Source organism: Octodon degus, unplaced genomic scaffold (assembly GCF_000260255.1).
Source record: "Octodon degus isolate 3935 unplaced genomic scaffold, OctDeg1.0 scaffold00113, whole genome shotgun sequence".
NCBI classification, from domain to species: Eukaryota; Metazoa; Chordata; class Mammalia; order Rodentia; family Octodontidae; genus Octodon; species Octodon degus.
In genome coordinates this window covers 626,505-633,044 of record NW_004524689.1, presented here as the reverse complement: position 1 = coordinate 633,044, position 6,540 = coordinate 626,505, and the positions used below count along the sequence as shown (strand labels likewise).

General features: G+C 54.9%; 2 protein-coding genes across 2 annotated transcripts in view; both read left to right on the top strand.

Annotated features, from left to right (window-relative positions):
- LOC101589841 (cyclin-dependent kinase 11B) overlaps window positions 1-4,160 on the top strand; it is a 28,247-nt gene extending 24,087 nt beyond the window's left edge. The window contains exon 14 of the mRNA XM_023699365.1: window positions 4,132-4,160. The gene's annotated coding sequence lies outside the window, so the exon portion shown is untranslated. The remainder of the gene's footprint in view (window positions 1-4,131) is intronic.
- Window positions 1-6,540, top strand: part of Fndc10 (fibronectin type III domain containing 10) — a 12,306-nt gene that overhangs the window by 3,707 nt on the left and 2,059 nt on the right. The gene's annotated exons all lie outside the window — the stretch shown is intronic.

The window sequence follows — 6,540 nt, the reverse complement described above, 5'->3', positions numbered from 1 at the left end:
CTGGCAAGCGCAGGGTCCTGAGTTCAATCCCTGGTACCACAAAAAAAAAAAAAAAAAAAGTTGTACTGTTTGTTGCAGGGTCACAGTATGCAGCTCGGACTTGTGGTGACCCACTGCCTTCAGCCTCCCCAGTGCTGGGATTATAGGAGTCTGTGCCATCAGGCCCGGACTCCGGCTAACTTAGCCTGCCTTGGTGCAGCGCTGGTGCTTATTCCTATAATCTTCACACTTGGGAGGCTGAGGCAGGAAGACCACAAGTTCAAGCCCATACTAGGCTGTATAGTGAGTTCAAGGCCAGCCTAGACTATCAAGTAAGTCTTTGTCTCAAAAATTAAAATAATGGCACGTGCCTATAAGTCTATCACTCTAGGAGGCTGAGGCAGGAGATTGGCAAGTTTGAACCCAAGCTTATCTCAAAATAAAACATTTTTGTTTAGTTTTTGGGTTTTTTGTTTGTTTGTTTTAACTAGAGATTGAACTCAGGACCTTCACTTGGCAGGCAGGTGCTTGCGCAGCTGAGCTGTCTTCCCAGCCCTTAGTTTTGTCTGTTTTTTTGTTTTTTGTGGTACCAGGGATTGAACTCAGGACCCTGCGCTTGCCAGGCAAGCACTTATTCTACTGAGCTATCTCCCCAGCCCTGTCTGTTTGTTTTTGAGACAGGCCTTCACTTTGCACTTCAGGCTGGCCTTGAACTCACTTTGTAGCCCAGACTGACCTCAAATTCACAGTGACCCTCCTGCCTCAGCCTCCTGAGTGCTGGGATTATAGGCATGCACCACCACTCTGGCTACTTTGGATTTTTTGAGACAGGATCTTGTTATGTAGTCCAGGGTGGCCTTGAATTCACTGTGTAGGCCAGGTTAGCCTCAAACTCACGGCGATCCTCCTGCCTCAGCCTCCCAAGTGCTCAAAAAGTTTTTGTGTTTTCTTTGTACCAGGGATTGAGCTCAGAACCTTGAGCCTGCCATCCAGGTCCAAAATATCTTCAAAGGGCTGAAGATGCTGCTCACTGTGAAGGCCCAGGAATCCCCAGCACCATAAAAGAAAATCATGGAGGGCACACTAGGTCCCTGGGTGGAGGCAATAGACGTGAAAGCTGAGAAGAACCCAGGGGGGCTTCCTGCCCAGTGTGGGCACTGTGTGGGTAGTGACCCTCCCAGGAGGACAGAGGGCCTGGCAGTCCAGAGAAGCAAACTCACAGCTTCACATTTGCCAGGCAGGCGCTGTGCCACTGAGCTCCAAGCCCGGCCAACAGCCACTCGGGAAGCCTGTACAGGGACAGAGGTGGGAATTTGCCTCAGCACACAGCCATACCACAACCTGGAGGAGGACGGCAGGTGCCACCAGGGCCTCAGGCCCCTCACGCGGCCTGAGCGACACTGATCCATGCTGGCCAGGTCTGTGCCAACGGGGACCTGGGCTGCTTTCAAACAACATGTTCATGGGCCGGGGAGAGAGCTCAGTGGAATAAGTGCTTGCCTGGCAAGCACAAGGGCCTGAGTTCAATTCCTGGTTCCGCCAAACAACAACAAAAAATACATCTTGCTCAAACAACACGTTCCACACAGCCTTTGGCTCTTCTCATTCTTTCAGAGGTAAATCAGTACTTGAACACAAACTGTGCTTTAGCACTTCTCTTGAGCATTGCCCTAGAAATTACAGGCATCCTAGTCAGAAGGAGGAAGTGTGTTCAGGGTGGCGTGAGGGCAGACGCCATACCATTTAGAAAAAGGAATGTTTAGGACAGGGTCTGCAGGGCTTCGGGTCTCACCACACGGATCAGACTTGTAGTGATCCTCCTGTTTTCAAGCTCCCAAGTGCTGAGATTACAGGCGCATGCCACCACGCCCAGTATCATTTGCCATCTTGGTGTGCCCCGGGGGCGGGGCTGGAAAGGTGTGGGATTGAACCCCTATTCTTGGGCGATTTAGTCCACTGAGCCATCTGGCTGGCCCTAAAATTAAAATATTGTAAAATAAAATTTATAAAAGAGGTTGGGTATGTAGCTCAGTACGAAAGTCCTGGGTTCAACCCCCCGTAGCAGCTGTAACAGGATCCAGCACTGCCTCCGCATTGTTTTGAGCATGTGGTGGAGCTCAGCACAGCTCAGCAGGGCTGCATCCCCAACAGTCCACCTGCAGGTCCCCCGTAGTCGGCCGGGGCCCTGGGTCCACCCCATGCCCACTCTCTCTCCCAGGACAGCTGGGCACAGCACTGACTGCTGTGGTACCCTCGCTCTGGCTGCAGATCTGCCCCTTGGGCCTTGGTCTCTGTGTGACTGGGGCCCACAGCATGATGCTCAAGACCCAGGCCAGTGGCCACGGCAGGGCTCCCGAGGCCGCAGCTGTGTGTGGGGCAGAGGGGAGTCCACAGGGGCTGCCCTGCAGCTGCCCCAGGGTCCCAGGTCTGCCTGCCCACTGGGCAGCAAACTACCAAGCAGTGCATACAGCAGGCGCCCTTTTGGCTTTTGCTCTGAGACAGGGTCTTGCTGAGGTGCTCGTGCTTGGCTCCTGCGTCGGCCTCCAGAGCAGCTGGGATTCTAGGCCCGTGCCGCCCTCTGTGTGTGGCAGATTTTTACACAGTTAATCATACATTCCTTCGTCCCAGAAATTCCACCGTACCCAAGATAACTGGAAACATAGCCACAGAAGTATTTGCACGTGGATGTGCTGGTTTATTTATAACTACTCAAGCCCATGAGGCGTCCAAGAGTAACGCACACAGCGCTTCTACACTTAGTATTAAAAAGGAGGGATTACTGAAATGCGCTGCAACTGGAGGCATCTGAGTCACCATGCTGAGAGACCAGAGCCAGGCGCAGAAGAGCACGCAGGATTTCCTTTTTTTTTTTTTAATTTTTTTATTTGGGGGGGCAGCTCAGCCCACCAGGGGGCGGGGTTGGCTGGCATGTGGTGCTGGGGGATTGAACCGCGGTCCCTGTGCTTTGCCAAGCTTGTTCTAAGTAGGTGCTTTAGACCACTGAGCCATCTCACCAGCCCCGGATTTCCTTTTATAGGAAGCTGCAACCCAGGCAGAAGCTCAGGCCCAGAAGTAGCGCAGTGCTGGGAGGGCTGCCCAAAAGTCCCTCAGAGTGCTGTGTTGGAATGGTTGTGTCTTGAGGAGGTGGTGACACATTTGTCAAAAGTCATCCATCTTGCTGAGCATGGGGGCTCGAGCCTGAGGCATGAGGATCTCAAGTTCCACCCCAGCCTCAGCAGTTTATATATTTTCTCTTTTTCATACTGAGGATCGAACTCAGGACCTCGAAATTGCCAGGCAGACCCTTAAAATACTTTTAGTCTTTCTCCCTCCCCCTCCCCCGCTTCTGGTAGCAGGAATTGAACTCATGACCTCATGCTTGCCAGGCAGGCATCAGCCTCAACAATTTGGTAAGACCCTGATTTAGGCTTTACCAACAACAACAAAAGGCTGGGATGGGACATTGTGTGGCAGGCCTGTAACCCAAGCGTCCTGGAGGCTGAGGCAAGGGGGATATCTTTGAGCATCTGAGATCACTCTGGGCTCCTACTGGGTTCAACTCCAGACTGAACTATGTAACAAGACTGTCTCAAAAAAGAAAAAAACAAGCCACAAAAAAGGACTGGGGGGGGGGGAGATGACTCAGTGGGATAAGCGCTTCCCTGGCAAGTACAGGGCCTGAGTTCAATCTCTGGTTCCGCAAAAAAATAAAAAAATAAAAAGGACTGGGGGAGGCGAGGATATAGCGCACCAGCACAAATGCCTGCCTGGCAAGCGCAAGATCCTGAGCTCGGTTCCCAGTACCTACTTCACAAAACAAAATTCTAAAAAACAAAAGGGGGGCCAGGGAGATGGCTCAGTGGAATAAGCGCTTCCCTGGCAAGTACAAGGGCCTAAGTTCAATCCCCAGTTCCACAAAAATTAATTAATTAATTAAAAAACAAAAGGCCTGGGGGTGTAGCTTGTGGTAGACTGCTTGTCCAGCACGGGCAAGGCCTTAGATTGCAAATTCCAGTACTTAAAACCAAAGAAACAGACAGCAACAACAACCAAGATCCCCTGCAACCTCGTTCCGGGTCTATGTATTCTGATACTTTGATCTCCAGGCATAGTGATCCTCCTGCTTTCAGCCTCCCAAGCGCCGGGGATGTAGGTGTGCACCACCACGCCCAGGGCGGGGCCAGCACCAGGGATGGAACCAGGTCAGCGGCTCTGCCTCAGCAGGCGCCCTCTGCAACATCCTGACTTGGCCCAAGTGGAGCGCAGTCCCCAGGTCCCCCGCCCGGGGTGATGCGCCACCTGTCCAGAAGGTGGCGCTATAGGAGGTGACTGCCGTCTACAGCTTGGCGCCGGCGGTCCTTGCAGCAGAGGTAAACCAAATCTCACCCATGAACAAAGTGCTGCACCCACGGGCAGGTGTGAACGTCTTCTTACCGTGGGGCACACCAGGGACGAGGTCTGAGGGGCAAGCCCTGGCCTTGTGGATTGCACCCTGGGGCCCAGGAAGGAAGGACTTCCCTGGAGAGGGACAGTTTCCAGACATACTTGCACAGCCAGGTATTTGCGCTCCGTTGCAGCAACACAGCAGATTTGTGTTGTTTTGTTGTTTGACTCAAGAGCTCGGCATGCAGCTCACACTGTCCCGGAGCTCACTGTGCAGCCTGGCTGGCCTCCAATTCGGTGATCCTCCGGCCTCAGCCTCTAAAGTGCTGGGATTACCCACCTGGCTAAGGTGGGTAACTTTTAAGACTTCTTGAAGCAATGAAAGTTTTGTGTAAAATGCAGAAGTCATTTTAAAATCGCACCTGAGATGATGCTACCTAAGAAAGAAAGGAGAGTCCACGTGGGAAGAAGCTCCACCTCCGGCCACCCTGCTCACTCTGGGCAGCTGGGGAGCCCCACCCCTCTGGAGACACCCCCCCCCCCCTTGTGCCCCAGCACAGACTCAGAGGCACAGGCAAGTGTGGGAGACCAATGCTTGGCCTCATACTAGACTGCTGCTTTGATCTGTTGTCTTGTGACCTTCCCAGAGTTAAGTTTCTGTTTCCCCTCGGAGCCATTTCCCAGAAGTCACATGCCTGATCTCCATTCTAGAGACCACCCCAAGTGCCTAGCGACCTGATGACGTATAATCACTCCTCCCTCTTCTTCCCCCTTCCTATAAATTCTCTGAGACTTGAATAAACGGGGCTTGATCAGAACCTTTGTCTTGCCTCCATTTCTCGTGTCTCCTGTCCCTATTTCATCCCCACTCCCCTTCCAGGGTCCTCGTTGACTAACCCGCGGGTCGGGTCAGGCAAGGACGCCTTGGGAGCCTCCAGCTGGTCTGCCAGGGTTTCCACCTGGCTGCCCACTCAGCCCCATCCGGCAGCAGCAGCACCACCTGGATCTGTCTGGCTCTTTTTCCCCTGAAATGGGCTGGCAGCTGAACTGGAGCCAGGCATGAATCCCTGTGTTGCCCACCTTGGTTCCGCTCCAGCAACCACCGGCACCCCATGCCCAAGGGCAGAGGGGCTGCAGGTGCCTGGGCTTCCTGAAAAGCCTTGTGAGCAGGCGAGCTCGGGCCGTGTGGGTTTCTGAGAATCCAGGGTTTCAGTCACTTTCCCTGGGGGAGCTCTTGGGTCCCTTCCCAAAGCTGGGGCAAGATTCAGAGCCTAAGGGGAAGGTGAGAGAAAGCTGGAGGCAAGGCAGTGTACCCTAAAAGCCTGTACCCTAATCCCCACTAGGTGCAGAGCTCTCCACAATCCCAGCCCAAGGGTCCCCACAGGTGGACAGATCCGGTATTGGTCCAGGGTCCTCTAAACTCGGACACTGGAGTAGGGAAGTCTGACCCTCGGCTGGCCACAGGCTCTGGCCAAATGCCTGAGGTCTGGGGCTGACCTGGGCTTTCTAAGTTGACCCGGAATTCGTTAGGTAATGGATCTAGGGGGTGGCTGTCTCCAGATCCGAGATCAGGATGCAGTAAATTCTGCAGCCCACCTAAACTCTCTCAGATAAGGTCCCTGAGAGGGTGGTAGCGGCAGCTCAGAGTCCCAAGGACAGCTGGTAGAGACTCTGCTCGGAATTGCCCTTCCCCACGAGTTCCCCACTCCACCTGGGGCTTCAGGTCTGTCTAGGGCACAAGCCTGGACAGGCGTCCCGAAGCCCTGGAGCGGTGTCCTGAGTACGGGGTGAGCACCGCAAGGCGGGGCCTGAGGAGCCCCGGTGAACAGGCTCTTTCCCTCTGCGGTGCACCGGGTGGGCTTGCTGTGCTGTAGCCCCGCCGTCCAGGAGCCATCTGGGCTGAGAGGCAAGCTGGTCGCCACTGAGGTTGCTCTTCCCTTGTGCAGGGTGAGCGGTTGTCCCCAAGGGGGGCTCGGCACAACGCTCCCTCGCCTTGGGCCTAGAAGTCCCACGGCTCGGTCCCGGCAGCGAGGCTGGGCTGGGCTGAACTGGGGTCGGAGGCGAGACCCGGGCTCGCACCGGCCGGGTCACCGGGCCTGCGAGGGTTAAGGGGGCGTGGCGCGGGCGGCTCCGCCTCACCGCGGGTCCGAGCGCGCGGGGCGCGGGGCGGGTCCGGCC